Below are 18,951 nucleotides of genomic sequence, written 5' to 3' on the forward strand. Positions count from 1 at the left end.
GAAGACGGAGACGGAGAGAAGAGACGAAGAAGACGAAGAAGTTTTCAGTCAGTTTCGGTGCTGAAGACCGTCATGCAAGAAGAGTCTGCATCATGCACAGACGAACCAAGTCCGCCGCTGTAATGGAATAGCAAGCAGCCGCCGTAGCGCCAGAAGACAGAAGTTAAAAGGTATTGGAAGTCTGGTTTTTACATACCCGGGTGACTCGTGAGGACGGGAAGGAGACGGCCTCACATCAGCAGTCACCTGTGAGCTGGGATGAAGACCTGACAGCCGAAGACTGGCAAGCGGGAGTCCGTGGTTCGAGTCCGGGACACTGGCCTTCCCCGCCGCGCCGCTCCGCTGGTCGACGCACAACACACGCGGCCGCATAGAGAAGAGAAACACTGGGACGCGACACCCAAGATATCATCCGATGCACGATTTCGCTCGCAATAATTAAACGGGCCACCTCGCGCTGCGCTTCTCCAGTCAACTGAGCGAGACAGCGACACGAGATACACACCGCTACGCGTAATCAGACGCCGCCGCCGCCGCCGTCGCCGCTGCCGCAGCAGAAGACTTCACAAACGACACAGCTGCCGCTCTCCGAACCAGAATATTCCGTAAGATACAGTTGTACAAATCTTCAATAAAAGTTATCTTATGTAAAAATGATGTTTCATTCGACCTCATACCCGAGCCAAGGAAGAACCCACCCTGCCCACATGTTGTTAAGAGAGAAAAGTTAAATTATTTAATATTTTCACCCTGACAGAATGCTTTAGAATGCTCATCCTGACAATTGACTTGCATCAAAAGAGAAAACCCAGTTACATTTAGTGACAGAAGTGTCACATTTAGTAACACAATTGTTACATTTGATGGTAGAAGCCGTTATAGTTGTTACATTCACCATCATATACACAGCTACCTTGGTTTGCGTGCAGAAAAGCACAGAGATTTCCATACTCTCCGTCTTCTCTACTATCTAATCAACATACACTGTCCCTCATATCTCTGGTCGACTTAACGCTCTGGTCGGAACAAGATGGCGGAAACACTCGTTCCCATCAGAGCAAAACCCTTCCTGTCTCACTTGATCATTCAGCCACTTTCTCTAAGTTCTCAGCAGCAGAAACTCGACTCTGGAATAACTTTCTGCGTTATTAGAATAACATCTCCAGCTTCAGAGGAGCTAATGACATGCCTACTACAGCAACATTAATGATGACTATTGTCCCTGTAGGCACTCATTACCCCTGAACATCTTAACTCGATCTTCATCCTTTCCCGATAATCTTATCTGGTGCAGACTCCTTAAATTTCTTTCCTTTGAACTCGCAGTATAGGAAAACATCTGTTTTGTACACCTAGAAATTATTTTTACAACTGCCACTATCATAATTGTTATTACAGTCATTATTATAATTATTATTATTAGTAACAGCAATAACAGAAGTATTACCATTATTAACTTCATTAGTTCATAGTATTATTTACTCACATTGTCACCATGAATCTCAGAGTGATAGTACTATGTGACATACTTAAATCGTTGTTTCTTAGGTAACTATATTGTGAAAACGGTACTGTTGGTTTGAAACCCTGGTCCAACATTAGAGAGGGCAAGAAAGCGATAATCAGATAAGGTTAAATAAATCACATAAATCAATAATAGCAATTCTCTCGGTCTCTTCCGTAGCCCTTTTCGTCGTAGTCTGGTGACTGTGTTTCGTTATCAAGAGGCAAAACTCTAAAGGTTACTGACCGGCCGATCCCCGAGGCCAAGTCTGCTATCGAAATAGAAACATCGGTGGCCTCGACATTGCACTCTCAAGTGGGGAACTACATTGACGTCCTGCTATCCGGCGGTCTATCTACTGCGGCGGTGGATGAATGCGGCACTGCTGACTTGCAGAAGCGAGGAGAAAGCAGTGCCAGAGATCGCCACGCTTGATGTGCTGATACGGACACCGCCTTTTGGCAGAGGTGGCTACCAGAGATGCCCATGGAAATAAGCTGGAGTTGCTGTTATCAATGCGTACTGTTGGTGTTTCGTTCTCGAAGACGTGTCGCCTCCAAGGCAGCGCTTCGCTGATATGCTGGTAGCATGTATACAGCACCCATTTCTCGATTACTCTCGATGTATAGCTTACGAGAAATACCTACATGCTACGGTCGCAAGTTCGAATCCTGCCTCGGGCATGGATGTGTGTGATGTCCTTAGGTTAGTTAGGTTTAAGTAGTTCTAAGTTCTAGGGGACTGATGACCACAGATGTTAAGTCCCATAGTGCTCAGAGCCATTTGAACCAGCCAAATACCTACAAAACTAAAATATCGAGATTTTTCCTTTCCTGCCACATCTTCTGTTGAGTGGTATTAGATGAACATCGAGAGAACTACTCGCTTTGTTTCAGTCTAACATAGTCCAGTACAAATAGTACAGTTACAGTTTCGCCACATTTATGAGTTTTAGTGCTTCCCGTGCCTAAACAATCATTCCGTGCTAGTCTGTTCTTGTGTAATTGATATTTGATTAGATTTCATCACTTTATGTCACCACAAAAAAATTAAATACGTAGGCAAATTTTAAGTTTTGATAGTAGTTACCTTGTACAGAAGCGACAGTACGACAGAGGTAGTAAACATGGTCACTACATGATGTTTACCTAGCAGCGCAACGCGTTCTGTCAAAACCCAACAAATGTAGCTGCTAGCTATACACCTAAACTATCTCACCACGCCCGCATCTCGTGGTCGTGCGGTAGCGTTCTCGCTTCCCACGCCCGGGTTCCCGGGTTCGATTCCCGGCGGGGTCAGGGATTTTCTCTGCCTCGTGATGGCTGGGTGTTGTGTGCTGTCCTTGGGTTAGTTAGGTTTAAGTAGTTCTAAGTTCTAGGGGACTTATGACCACAGCAGTTGAGTCCCATAGTGCTCAGAGCCATTTGAACCATTTGAACCATCTCACCACATAATCTGTGAAACATACAACACCTACCATACAATTGTCAAGTTCAAAATGAAATATCTAATTACACTACATTGCCTGATGCATACACTTTGTTATAGGAGTAATTACAGCGAGAAGAAAAAAAAAATAAACTACAAGGACTCTTCGCAAAGTATGGAACGTCCGTTAGTGAAGGAAGACCACAGTGATAATCTGCTGAAGCTTTGCACAGATATGTTGAACAGTGTCTCCAGTATGCCTGTTTATAGTGTCACGTCGCTATTCTCGGTCCTGAGAACGCAGTGACTGCGTAAAGATGCCTAGAAAATAAATGGTTCAAATGGCTCTGAGCACTATGGGACCCAACTGCTGAGGTCATTAGTCCCCTAGAACTTAGAACTAGTTAAACCTAACTAACATAAGAACATCACACACATCCATGCCCGAGGCAGGATTCGAACCTGCGACCGTAGCGGTCCCGCGGTTCCAGACTGCAGCGCCAGAACCGCGCGGCCACTCCGGCCGGCCCTAGAAAATAATGTGTCCTGCCAAGTATGGGTACCTGCCATGAGATTTAGCCTGATTTTATGCAACCACACATAACGCAACTGTCATGTATTTCCTTCAAAATGGTTCAAATGACTGAGCACTATGGGATGTTAAATCTGAGGTCATCAGTCCCCTAGAACTTAGAACTACTTCAACCTAACTAACCTAAGGACATCACACACATCCATGCCCGAGGCAGGATTCTAAGGTGCGACCGTAGCAGCAGCGCGGTTCCGGACTGAAGCGCCTAGAACCGCTCGGCCACATGGGCCGGCTGCATTTCCTTCTTACGACAGTTCTCGGCTGCACACTACAACGGCAAGAGGACGCTCTTGCAGCTTTTTGGATGGTAAGTGATCACCCAACATACAACCAGGCCTTGGTTCCTTCTACTCAAATGAAACGCCGGCTATGAAGACAACATTTTGGCATTGACAACGAGCTGCAGTCCATCGTAGAAAATTGTCAGAAAACACAGGAGGCTGCCTTCTATGACGAGGGTATCGTAAAGTTTGTACAGCATAGTCGGAGCGGCGACTATGTAGAGAAGTAGCTGGAAGGTGTAGCTAACTGTTGCAAATGAAACAGTTTGGATTTTCACTTTGGTTTCCATTTTGAAACCGAATAGCCACAATAAAAAAGGGCTAAAGTGGTGGGTCGGTCACAATTGCAGTTACTGGTTGATCCATAAAGAACGTCCCTTTCTTAACTGTTTATGAAATCTTTATTAACACATATCTTCATGGTTTACAAATTCTGACCCGTTAGCGGATCTTTAGACTCTCGTGTGGTGTATAGCACTCACTTCTTAAAGATGGCATTACTCAGATGGGCATTTCTTTTATCGTAGCACTCATGTAGACGAGCTGTGAAGCTGCAGCACAATGTCTTCTACAGTATGGTAACAGGAATACCGGCAACTTCTCTACGGGTTCTGGTCTCCACAGAGCTCTTTTCGAACACTTTTGAGTTCGACAGAATTCGCGAAGCGTCAGATCGAGTAAACTTATAACAGTACAGGGTCGATGTTTTTCCGTGTCCTCACATTTCGGGGACGTCCAGAAGACTATACACTGACCCACCCGTGCGCCACTATCCAACGGCATATGGTATGGCCATCCGGGACGTGACAGCTATGGTTTTAGATGTGGAAATATTGTTGGGTTGCTACTATTGAAGTTCAATGTAAAGTTCTACCACACGGACACGGTCTTGCATACTCACTTCTCCATGGTAACTGAATTTCCCACTCCCTTGCAATGGTGCCAGCGTGTCACTGACCACCTGCGCATCCACAGTCACAGTAGCCAACTGAGAAATGGGCGTTCTATCTGACTTACCTTGTACGTCATTTACTGCTTCTTAGACGTGAAATCTGAACTGCATGGGATGAAAACTGCTTCGTTGCCTTACGTCCGTACCAATCCGAGCACTGCTGTGTTGGCCTTCCATTCTTATTATTTCCTCTTTGGTCTTGTTCACAGTGCATATTACCCATTTTCAATGTATATATCTTTTTAAGAATATCAGTCTCTCGAAACAGCGCAGTTTTATAACCATCCCCATGTGAGTATGGTTTTTATTCCCTGGAATTGAATGTTCTGCATTTTACAGATTCGTCTCAATGCACTTGATTTTTGTTTTATGCTGCTAATACTTATCACCCTGTTTCATTTATGTCGTTTAAACTACGTTCCTTTATCGACGATTATACGGGCAGTCAAACGAAAATCGAATACCCGTCCGACAGCATTCCTAACCGCTTTGGCATTATGACGCGTTGCAGTCTCTGCATGGCACTGCCCACTGATTATGGTTCCACGCTCTAGGAAGTCGACGAGGAGACGGCCCCTGTAATCGAAGAAGGTCATCATCACATTACCCCAACTTTTGTGAGAAGCTTTGAGTTTCTTTAGTGGGCGAGATGTGGGATGTTCCCACTGCTGGCTTTGCCGTTTGCTCTCGGGTGTCGGAATGGTGTCGGAATAAATCATCCTAATGCCCGATAATGCCTGTCCTGTCACTGCCATTCAGACGAAGGCTTAAAGATCACATTACTCACAAGAGCATTGCTTTTATCGTAGCACTCATGTAGACGAGCTGTGAAGCTGCAACACAAAATCTTCTCCAGTACGGTAACAGGAATACCGGCTACTTCTCAGCGATTTGCTTGGGAAACACTGCAACAACCTCCGTACAGCCCGGATGTTTCACCATGGGATTTTCACATCTTCGGTGAACCTGAAGAGCGACGTAAGTAGACGTTGGTTTCAGTTGGACGAGGAAGCGCAAGAGTGGATCGATTGTGGATCCATCAGTGACCGAACGCGCTCCACGAGACAGGCATTCATCGTCTCCAATGTTATAAAGATCTTAACACGTATGGTGATTACTTCTGAATGGCATTATTCCATAATCCCTATATGGCGGGTGTTCGGTTTTCATCTGACTGCCTCCCATACATAGCTGCCATGCTGAAATGGAAAAGAACTGTGTTTAAATAAGAGTCATTATGGCGTATGCTTATTTCTGGCTTCAGAAAGCTGTCTCCTTGGCATTACGTTGAACGTCAATCACGACAGTTCCGCACGGCTGGCCGCATGACATGCGCTCTTGGGACTACAAAGAAACTCGTCGGACCGCCAGGGAAAGCGAATCATGCCGCGCGCTTACGTGCGGAATCGCGTACAGGCGCAGCGGGGCGCAAGGGAAACACGAGCGACGTCCGCGGCATCTCCAAGGCGGCTCACGAGATTTGCAGGGGGCGGAGGCGGCGGGGGAGGTGGGGGAGGCGGGGGCGGGGGCGTCACTCTGTGGGGCTGCGGGCCGGGGGCCGCAAGAAAGCCCGGCGGGCGTCCCCAGGGGGTGCAGAGCGGCGGATGAAAAGACTGGAATTACCCGCGCACCGGACCAGGAATGCCATGTGGCAACCGAGTTAGTCTGGTCCTTCCGGAAGGCCCCCCTCATGAACTGTGCGATAGCCTAACTCCGACCCTTCGCATGGAGAGGGATGTCTTTCGACATTTGCCGTGTCCCATGAATAAATCCTTCTGGCGTGATTGATGGCAAGTGAAAATTTAGCGTGGATGGGTGGTTGCGGCCAAACATGTTACGTGAATACCATATGTTTAGTTCGTCGGCTTCTGAGCGTGCGGCCTCCTCATCCCATTACTTGAAATTCCAAAACCAAATATTTAATTACACCAATAATGATAACAAACAACAAAATTTTAATTATTGTTCCTACACTGTATAGAAAGAAGAAAATAAAGTCAAATTTGTAGACTTGGGAGTACACAGATGAGAAATTTATGATAATGATTTGTGGGTGAGGGAACTAAGCAGCATGATTGTGAGCCTCATGAGAAATTTGTTACTCCGAACTGTCACATCATTGTCATCTCCTTCTAAGTATTTAGCGTTGTAGTGACCTGTTCCGGTCTGTCTCATCCATCCAAATCTCCATCTCTTACGCGGTCTACCTAGTTCTCTCTTTAAAGTCGGCCTATAATTCATTATCTATGTCTATCATTCCATCAACATGAATCTTCCATTTCATGCTGTTCTCTTCAACCATGTCATTAACCTCTTATCCATCTCCAGAAGACTCTTACATGTCTCTGAACTTCATCTCTGCAGTCTGTATACGAGATTTTTCTTTTTTAATCTTCATAGTTCGGAACCATATACAGGAGTAGGTACAGCCATAATATCATAGAATTTCATTTTTGTTTCTTTTCTTGCTTTTCTTCCCAAAATTCTTCCAATTTTTCTACTATTAGATGACGTTTATTAACCTTCTTCTCAATCTCTTTGTCATAGTTAAAACTAATATCACACACTAGATAACTGAAATGGGATACTACTTCAAAAATTTTCTCATTTATTGTCATATTAGATCTGACTGGTTCTTTCCTTAGAAATCCATTGCCTTTGTCTTATTTGTAGAAATGATTAAGTTGTAATATATCGCGTTTTGGCTCGTTCTATATACAGCTAAATGTAAATTAACTTCTGTTCCTTATGTAATTATCTCATCATCAGCATATAACAAAGTGTTTAATGATACGCTAGATCCTATTTTAATGCGTAACCCTATTTCACCTTTCCACTACATAATTAGGTCGTCAATATACAAACTAAACAAAGTGGGCGGTTGACTGCATCTTGTCGAACACCTTGATTTATTAAAATTTCATCTGACATTTTCGAACCTAAGGTTTTAACAATTTTCCTGTTTCCGTATAGACAATTCATGGTATTAATAAGGTTTTTAAGGAAACATTTTATTTCCGCTGTTTTCCATAAAAGGAGCCCTTTTACCTTATCAATGACCGTCTCATTATCAGTATATGCTAAATGCGTTTCTAAGGCAAAGTCCCGAAGTTTCTCAGTAATTTCTGTTCTTATCATTACACGATGGTTCCTTTCTGAAGCCCGATATTTTTTCTGAGGTTACTGAGTTTTAGTCTCTGATTATGTGTTTTCCTATAAATTGTACATCATGAATATAGCAGACCATCATCTATAGCAGCTACGTGACGGAAAAGTGAGGGTGTTGCTTATGCACTGGCATACAGTACCACCACTTCAGTAACTGGCTCCGTATCTCGATGAGGAATGGAAACCTTGCTGTCTTCACACTTGGATCCATCCAATCATCGTGTAGCTGTAAGCTGAATACGGACTGGGCACCCCAGGTGTTGGTGTAGAGAGCATTAAAGAGTGCAGCTCATTACGTCATTGTTCGTAAAAGGCCCAATGAAAATTTCCTTTGATCGACGGGGAATCGATCTCGCAACCTCTGGTATCCAGGCAAGCGCTTTATCGCTTGTATACCAGGCCCATTGACAATAATCCAGTTTTTAAATATATTTCACCTCCACAATGGTCAGCGCGGGAATGATGCACAGTAAAAACATATGAGCTTAGGTACTGTTAGACAAAATAATTGTGCTGCTCATATGTACCGGAACTAAGGGAATAGGAAAACAAACAATGAATGCTTATAAACTGATGTAAAAGTGCTGTGATTACGTCCTTGTTTGACAAAAGCAATACAATCCACAAGGGCTACACTTTGAGGGGAGAATTCGACAGAAACTAATGTAATTCGTATTTGTGAAACTATCCAAGCTGATTCAACTGCACCTACCGATGGATATATTGTAATCTGCATCACCTTCAGATGTTGTTTGTTGTTGTGGTCTTCAGTCCTGAGACTGGTTTGATGCAGCTCTCCATGCTACTCTATCCTGTGCAAGCTTCTTCATCTCCCAGTACCTACTGCAACCTACATCCTTCTGAATCTGCTTAGTGTATTCATCTCTTGGTCTCCCTCTACGATTTTTACCCTCCACGCTGCCCTCCAATGCTAAATTTGTGATCCCTTGATGCCTCAAAACATGTCCTACCAACCGATCCCTTCTTCTAGTCAAGTTGTGCCACAAACTTCTCTTCTCCCCAATCTTATTCAATACCTCCTCATTAGTTACGTGATCTACCCATCTTATCTTCAGCATTCTTCTGTAGCACCACATTTCGAAAGCTTCTATTCTCTTCTTGTCCAAACTAGTTATCGTCCATGTCTCACTTCCATACATGGCTACACTCCATACAAATGCTTTCAGAAACGACTTCCTGACACCTAAATCTATACTCGATGTTAACAAATTTCTCTTCTTGAGAAACGCTTTCCTTGCCATTGCCAGTCTACATTTTATATCCTCTCTACTTCGACCATCATCGGTTATTTTACTCCCTAAATAGCAAAACTCCTTTACTACTTTAAGTGTCTCATTTCCTAATCTAATTCCCTCAGCATCACCCGACTTAATTCGACCACATTCCATTATCCTTGTTTTGCTTTTGTTGATGTTCATCTTATATCCTCCTTTCAAGACACTGTCCATTCCGTTCAACTGCTCTTCCAAGTCCTTTGCTGTCTCTGACAGAATTACAATGTCATCGGCGAACCTCAAAGTTTTTACTTCTTCTCCATGAATTTTAATACCTACTCCGAATTTTTCTTTTGTTTCCTTTACTGCTTGCTCAATATACAGATTGAATAACATCGGGGAGAGGCTACAACCCTGTCTCACTCCTTTCCCAACCACTGCTTCCCTTTCATGCCCCTCGACTCTTATAACTGCCATCTGGTTTCTGTACAAATTGTAAATAGCCTTTCGCTCCCTGTATTTTACCCCTGCCACCTTCAGAATTTGAAAGAGAGTATTCCAGTCAACATTGTCAAAAGCTTTCTCTAAGTCTACAAATGCTAGAAACGTAGGTTTGCCTTTTCTTAATCTTTCTTCCAAGATAAGTCGTAAGGTCAGTATTGCCTCACGTGTTCCAACATTTCTACGGAATCCAAACTGATCTTCCCCGAGGTCCGCTTCTACCAGTTTTTCCATTCGTCTGTAAAGAATTCGCGTTAGTATTTTGCAGGTGTGACTTATTAAACTGATAGTTCGGTAATTTTCACATCTGTCAACACCTGCTTTCTTTGGGATTGGAATTATTATATTCTTCTTGAAGTCTGAGGGTATTTCGCCTGTCTCATACATCGTGCTCACCAGATGGTAGAGTTTTGTCATGACTGGCTCTCCCGAGGCTATCAGTAGTTCTAATGGAATGTTATCTACTCCCGGGGCCTTGTTTCGACTCAGGTCTTTCAGTGCTCTGTCAAACTCTTCACGCAGTATCTTATCTCCCATTTCGTCTTCATCTACATCTTCTTCCATTTCCATAATATTGTCCTCAAGTACATCGCCCTTGTATAAACCCTCTATATACTCCTTCCACCTTTCTGCCTTCCCTTCTTTGCTTAGAACTGGATTGCCATCTGAGCTCTTGATATTCATACAAGTGGTTCTCTTCTCTCCAAAGGTCTCTTTAATTTTCCTGTAGGCAGTATCTATCTTACCCCTAGTGAGACAAGCCTCTACATCCTTACATTTGTCCTCTAGCCATCCCTGCTTAGCCATTTTGCACTTCCTGTCGATTTCATTTTTGAGACGTTTGTATTCCTTTTTGCCTGCTTCATTTACTGCATTTTTATATTTTCTCCTTTCATCAATTAAATTCAATATTTCTTCTGTTACCCAAGGATTTCTATTAGCCCTCGTCTTTTTACCTACTTGATCATCTGCTGCCTTCATCACTTCATCCCTCAGAGCTACCCATTCTTCTTCTACTGTATTTCTTTCCCCCATTCCTGTCAATTGTTCCCTTATGCTCTCCCTGAAACTCTCTACAACCTTCAGATACTGTGAGCAATATTTACGAATCCCCTCCGCCACTATGTGCAAATTATTAGCCCTACAGAAAAAATGGAAAGGACTTCTTTGTAGCAAATTAAATTTATTTAAATTTTGTACTCGAATACGTTTTCGTTGTAGGCAGCGGTTTTCGAATTATTCGAGAAAAACTTACAAAAGTGATGTCAAACGCGTTTTTATTGAATAATTAGAAAATCCTGGTCTCCAGTGAAAATTCATTTTCGTTATACGACTGATAGTTTGCACTTAGTGAGCGAAAGAATATGAAAATCAGAAACGTGGATGTTGAAGGTGTTGCGGGTTGCATAAATCGATAGGTAGGGGCACCTGACTCAGCTTGTATTAGTATGAGTCGATTGGGTACTGGATTACCAACAAATCTGATAGAATAAAGTAGAGACACATGTGAGTGATCGATGAATGTAAATGATACGTGACACAGCCGATGGGAGATGCTGCTTTTCTTTCTACAATACAGATAATTTTTAGAAAGTGAGTGTCACCATAAGTATTAATAAATAATTAGCTGTTTCTTGTCAAAGCATTTCAGTTTTACTAGGCATTTCGTCAGATTTTAGTGTTAATATTCCTCCTCCTTAGACTTGATGTTTGTGACTGAATCAGTTAATCCAGGAGTCGTAATATAACGCAACAAAAAAAGTAAGACATGTGAACGCAGTGAAGGGGTTGAAGGAAATAAACGAACAAGAAATGGAATGTTTTTCAGCACAGAGGGCGGAAACTTAATGGATCCACACAATAAATCTCAGCAGTATATTACGCCGAGAGATTCGTTTACGATAGTGACCCCCGGCGTCACTATCCTCCGTGATTGTCGACGCCCAAAAGACATAAATTATATTTCAGAGACCTCGCTTATAAGGTTCGGGTTTAAGGGCAATATCTGGAAGCCCCACTGCTGAAACACGTTCGTGCCTCAAAATTTATGTCAGACCATGCTTGGCAATATGTTTACGGAGCGGAGGACTTGCGGCACAAAGATGATCGAACTTATCTCGTTACAGTGGGCCAGCCCCGTAAAGTGGTGTCGTTAAAAATGCCGGCGCCCACGTAGTGCATTAGGGAACCGAGCCCGTGCGGTAAGCATGTTTACGGAGACGAGGTAATCCCTGACGTTAAGTTTAATAGCGGCGACGCGCGGGGCGCGTGGTTTATCGCCGTTGACGGCGCCGGCAGGCGTCAAGGCCGCTGTCAGGTCAGGCGGGGTTTACAGGTGGCGACGGCGGCCCAGGAGGCGCCGAAGGCGCGAACTTGTGCTGGCGTGCTGGACGCTCGAATCGACATAAACGCCTCCGGGCCTGACGGACAAATGTGGATCAAGCCCTGTGTCTTGACATCAGGTGGGCGGTTGTTAAAAAAGGAGACATTTAATACAATATTTGGCAGATTTACATAGACTGAGGTGACAGAACTCATGGAATATCTCCTAATATCATGTCGGACCTCCTTTTTCCTGGCGTAGTGCAACAGTTCGACGTGGCGTCGACTCAACATGTCGCTGGAAGTCGCCTGCAGAAATATTGGGGCATCCTGCCTTTATAGCAGTCCATAATTGAGAAGGTGTAGCCGATGCAGGATTTTGTGCACGAACTGATCCCTCAATTATATCCCATAAAAATTCGATGGGATTCATGTCGGGAGATCTGGATGGCGAAATCATCCGCTGACACTGTCCATAATTTTCTGATATGGTATAATGTCATTCATAAAAATTCCATTGTTATTTGGACATATGAAACACATGTATGGCTGCAAATGGTCTCCAAGTAGACGAACATAACCGTTCCCAGTCAATCATCGATTCACTTGGACCAAAGGACCAACGAAATTCCATGTAAACACATCCCACACCATTATTGAGCCATCGCCAGCTTGCACAGTGCCTTTTTGTCAACTTGGGGCCACGACTTCATGGGGTCTGCCCTACACTGGAAACTGACCATCTGCTCTTAACTGAAATTGAGACTTGTCTGAACAGGCCGGCCGCGGTGGTCTAGCGGTTCTGGCGCTGCAGTCCGGAACCGCAGGACTGCTACGGTCGCAGGTTCGAATCCTGCCTCGGGCATGGGTGTGTGTGATGTCCTTAGGTTAGTTAGGTTTAAGTAGTTCTAAGTTCTAGGGGACTTATGACCTAAGATGTTGAGTCCCATAGTGCTCAGAGCCATTTTTGTCTGAACAGGCCACGGATTTCCGGTCCGCTGTTAGCAAAGGCACTCGCGTCTGTCTTCCGCTGCCCATTAATGCCGAACTTCACCTCAATGTCGTAACGGATACGTTCGCCACACGTCTCACATTGATTCCCGCGGTTATTTCACGCAGTGTTGCCATTTCCCATGACTCACAACTCCACGCAAATGCCGATGCTATTCGTCCTCAAATGAAGGCCGTCGACTACTGCGTTGTCCATGATGAGAGGTAATGCCTGAAATTTGGTATTTGTGTTCATTCTTGAGACTGCGGATCTCGGAATACTGCATTCCCTAACGATTTCCAAAATGGAACGTCCCATGCGTGTAGCTCCAACTACCATTCCGGATTCAGAGTCTGTTATGTACCGTCGTGCGGCCGTAATCACGTCGAACACGTTTTCACACGAATCACATGAGTATAAATGACTTCTACGCCAATGCACTGCTCTTTTATACCTCGTGTACGCGATACTACCGCCATCTGCATACGTGCATATCGTTATCCCATGACTTTTTTCACCTCAGTGTAAACATCTGTATTCTAAACGCCTCCTTTAGTAAGCAGTGGAGGGTACTGCGTATACTGCTAAAACTCCGTATACTGCTGCCACTTGCCGGCCGGGGTGGCCGAGCGGTTCTAGGCGCTACAGTCTGGAACCGCGCGACCGCTACGGTCGCAGGTTCGAATCCTGCCTCGGGCATGGATGTGTGTGATGTCCTTAGGTTAGTTAGGTTTAAGTAGTTCTAAGTTCTAGGGGACTGATGACCTCAGACGTTAAGTCCCATAGTGCTCAGAACCATTTGAACCATTTGAACTGCTGCCACTTCACCACTTTCCATCGACAGTCGTGAAACGTTTTCAGGAAGAATAATTGAAAATTCTGCGTACAGGTGATGTTTTGGCAGATCTGCGGTTACATCTATACCCTGCTGGCCACCGTATGGTGCGCGCCAACGGATATTTCGTATACCACTCTCACTTTCACTCTCTTCCTGCTCCAGTCATGCATGCGAAGAACGATTGCAGGGCAGCCAACATGTGAACTCAAATCTCTCCATGGCCTTTTCGAGAGATATGCATATCAGGTGGCGTTATATTGTTTCAGTCTTCTAGGAACGTACATTCTTGGAATATTAACAGTAAACCACATCGTGAAGTACAGTGCCTATATAGCACATATGTCACTGGAGTTGCTTCAGCATCTCCGTGACGGTTTCGTGCTTGCTAAAACAACCTGTAACTAAAGGTACCGCTCTTTTTTGGATTTGGTAACGCTTTCACAATGAGGGGAAATTAACTAGTATACATCCAACGTGATTTATAAAGTTGCCTCCTTTGTATGTGGCCTATACTTCCAATGAAACTCAGTTAGACATCTACTTCTAAAACGATTGGTTTAATGGAGTCATCCCACTTTCAACCGGCCCGTTCGCATACTTCCAGACGTTAGAGTATGCGACTGCTTTCAGTGATGTTCGGAAATCACGTAATCACACAATTACGGTTCGTTACACCTCTTTATGAGCAATACGTCAACTATGTTTACGATGAGGATCAACTCCAGTCACCAAATTTACCGTCGATCATCACCAGGTCTTCCTGCAGTTCACTACAGTTTTAGAGCGCGTTCACCTTTCTATATACTGCATTATCATCCAAGAAAAGCCTCATAGGACTTACGACGTTCTCTGCTAAACAAAACCATATCGCAACCGTTATAGAGTCAAAATCTGAAATCTTTTACCTTCAAGAAAGCTTAATAGCAAGGAAATATTTTAATGAGGAAGCTTCCATTGATACATAAGTGATATATTGAGATACATGACTCAGTCGGGGAGGAAATTTTCCTCATGGACGAAAGGAGACAGTGATTTGTGAACAGTCACAGGCTGTGGCTGTACACTCTCCAATTTCTCCATGAGTAGCATACGTGACTTTTGCAGAGGTGGTATCACCCACCGTTGCAATGCATCAAAAATGCTGGTTTTGCTTCCTCATTCAGTCGCAAGAGAAACACGAGATTCGTAGCATCCACCTACACATAAATCAGTAGGATCCAACTTGATGTTTTATAACGGAATCGAAAAGATCCGATTCCTATCATAGCTGGACGTCGAAGTCTTCATGCTCCACGTTCTAACTACGAGATTTACCGTTGAGAAGTCAACAGACACGGTCAAGTAACCTTGTCTCCTCTGAATGAAACCCAGAAGAATTTGGAGGTCTGTGCAGGTACTGTGATAGCATGTCAGATCAGCGAGGCAGATTGCCTGAGAGCTGTGACACGGAATCTGAAAGCCACTTTCAGTGAAATTTAATAAATTTGTAGCATTACTGAGAAATAATAGAGGCAGCAGTATACTAAACTAGTAATAAAAATGTTCCACTAACTATGCTGTCGATAAGTTGATTCTTCAAGTCTATGAGCGTATCTTTCGGTGCTTTACATTGGCAAGATGGAGCACCAAAATAAACACAACAGATCTATAGCACTATATTCGTGATGTTTCAGAAAGACTCCTCCGATTTCACAGGACGATAATTTATCTTGTACGTGAATCATATTGAAACTTGAGTAATCGCAAGATTACAAAGTCGTTACTTTAAAAACAATCGGTCGATTTTGTAGGAGTATGTCTTACTTGCAAGCATGTACATCCTTGCGAGCCTTTTTACAACTAACTTTAAGATCAGAGTTGCCACATACATTTCAAAAATGTTCACTGAGCTCACCAGCCGTGCTATAAACATCCAGACGATATTCAAAGTCGTCCCATAGTTTTGCGAGGATGTGTGGAGTTAGGGTGTAGAAAAATAACCACTTCCGGTCACAATAGAAGGTGATTTTATCTAACATATGGTCGGTAACAGGCTTGTGCCCATCTCCTGATGACTTACATTCATGTACATGTTTCCAAACTCATTGTTGGAGACCACTGTTTAAATCAAAACCAAATAAAGTGAAACGACTAAATAGACACTAATGAAATATTAGGAAGTAGCTGTGCAACATATATTATAAATATTATACTACTTATATGTAACCGGTGTATCCATATCGTTTTCAGATTACAGTTGTAACATTTAAACGTTAGCTGTGTATTTATCCAAGATATTATACAGAAGTGCCAATAATTACTAAATCTTCCATATTACATCTTGGATAAAGCAATGGCATTTTTGTGCGTTAGTAACTTCAGAAACACATCCACCAGCAACATTCAATGTGTTTACTTGGAGAACTGAGGTTATGGTCAAAGAACTTAGGCCAAAGAAGTTCAGAGATGTTAGACATACTGACACATAGCAGATTTTACAAATCATGAAAATGGAATTGTTATATGATTGTATGATTGTGGAACCACACTGTCATTTATAATGTAGAAATTGGTTGCTGGCAAATTATATAAAGTTAAATAGTTATTATCTCTTTTTTATTTTATTTATTTTATTTTTTATGTTTTATTTTTTTTAGAAAACTGCTTGTTGTGAGGGGGCCATACGTTTCAGTTTTTGGTTTGCAAAATGCGTCATTGAACATGCATAGAAATTCCCTGTTTGCTAGGGCTGCTTTTTATTGAGAATTAGTTGAGGGGGATCTGGAGCTACGAATCTAAATTTCACAGTCTACAAGGAGACTCATTTTCTTTCCTTTTCTGACAGTGTGTAGTATCTTCTGGTTGTCTTTAATGGCTGTGGCAGAGTGGTCATGTTCTTTCAGATGTTTTGCATATTTGGACTTATTTAGCCTCGAGGTATCCATGTCTTTCCAGCGTCCTACAGCGAAACTTCTTCCTGTCTGGCCTATGTAGAATTGTGGGGAACTGTCACATAATAGTTCATAAAAGTTGGTAAATACACAGTTTTCTGTGAGACTGGCTATTTGTCTTGTAGCAGTGAATGATGTGCTGTTGTAGCTTTTTGTTAGTGATGAAGTATATCTGAACACCACTAATACGAAAAAGATTAGCTACTTGGTATAAAATTTTTCCAACAAACGAGAGGCGAGTAAATACGTGTATTTGTTCTCGTGAATCTGATTTAGGAGGTGTGCATTATATCTTTTTGAGTCTTCTGTGAATTTTATCAATTGTATCTGGGTTGTACCCATTCCTGTTTGTAATTCCTTTCATAGTCTTGACTTCTATTTGTTCATCAAGCGTAGATATAAAGAATGCCAATTTGCGTTGTACTGGGTGACAGGAGGTATTTATGACAACATCATTGGTGACTCGTTTCCGGTAAATTTGAAAGCCATGTTTGTTGTTTACATTAGATATTGTAAGATCAAGAAAATTATTTTCTTTACTACTTGAGGTTCTACTGTGAAGTTATTGCTTCCGTGCATGCTACTCAGAGAATTCTGCTTTTTCTATCTCTTCCATTGTATAATTGTAAGAGATAATGGCATGATCAAAGTACGTTCTGTAATAAATTATTTTAGCTTTAAATAAACCTGCTGACCTGAAGACTTAGTAAACACAGAAGGAACATTTGGAATAGGCTAAACGATATGCTTCACAAAATATTATGGTGCAGCCGCATAGTTTACAGATTTCATTTATCACATTATTTAGCAAAAAGGAAAATGAACACACAGACAGCCATTAAAGACAGCCTGCAGATACTACACAATGTCAGCAAAGAAAAGAAAATCAATCTTCTTGAGGAGCTCGAATCTTACATCCGTAGTTCCAGATCATCACACCTAATCCTCAATGACTCAGTAGATATTACAAATAAATCATTTCTACACATATTTAATGAATATTCTAAAAATCAAAATATGTAACACGTGGTCTGTCACAATTAGCAATTTTTTGAAAGAAAAGACAATGTACGTTTAACTTTATACAATACGCCAGCAACAAATGACAGTGTGGTTCCACAGTCACGTAATAATTCCATTTTCATAATTTGTAGTATGTGTTATGTATGTATGTATGTAGCATTTCTGTACTTCTTTGACCAAAGGTCTTTGACCATAACCTCTGTTTCCAGTGTAAACACGCAGGACGTAGCAAGTGCTTGTGTTTCTGAAGTTAATAACATCTAAAGCGCGACTACTTTATCAAAGACATAATATGAAGCACCAAAAATTAGCGTGTTGACGAATATATAGTTAACAAATACAAAACTAAATATGTTTGTGAAAACATAAATGTAACCTGAAAACGATATGGATACAACAGCTACATATAAGTGGCATAATGTTTATAAAATACGTACGTTAACCACTTCCTATTTAGTCACTATCACATCATTTGGTTTCTTTTTTTTAATAGTGATCTCCAACAATGAATATGGAAAGATGTACATGAGTGTAAACCACTTGAAGATGGACACAAGCCTGAAACCTATTTTATGTTAAATAAGAACTACTTTCTGTTGTGACTGGTAGCGGTTAGTATTCTACACACTATAAAGGAATAGTCACGGTGTTCAGCCGCATCCAGTATGGATGAATTACATATCTGCAGTTACAACGGTTACTACTGTTGTTATGAAGAGTCACCGCTCACTTGAAGGCGTTCTAAGAGGAGGCATATACGTGGAGTCTTTCGTAAATCTCAATAATACAGTATCACATACCGTGATATTAGGCCCCCTTGGATGTGCGATGCGACGTCCTTACGCCCGTTGCAGCCGTTCCCTCGTTGGTGTTGCTCACTGTGCTCTGTGCCTCAGTGTGGTGGGACTCCGTCCCCTTGAAAAAGATTTTTAGACTCCTTAAACGGGCAGGTGGACTGGAAAATTTAAAACGGAAAATGGATCGGTTAAGGTTAGATATAGCGGGAATTAGCGAAGTTCAGTGGCAGGAGGAACATGGCTTCTGGTCAGGAGATTACATTGTTATAAATACAAAATCAAACAGGGGTAATGCAGGAGAAGGACTGATAATCAATAAGGGAATAGGAATGCGAGTAAGCTGCTATGAACAGCATAGCGAACGCCTTACTGTGGCCATGACAGACACG

Source organism: Schistocerca nitens, chromosome 1 (assembly GCF_023898315.1).
Source record: "Schistocerca nitens isolate TAMUIC-IGC-003100 chromosome 1, iqSchNite1.1, whole genome shotgun sequence".
NCBI classification, from domain to species: domain Eukaryota; kingdom Metazoa; phylum Arthropoda; class Insecta; order Orthoptera; family Acrididae; genus Schistocerca; species Schistocerca nitens.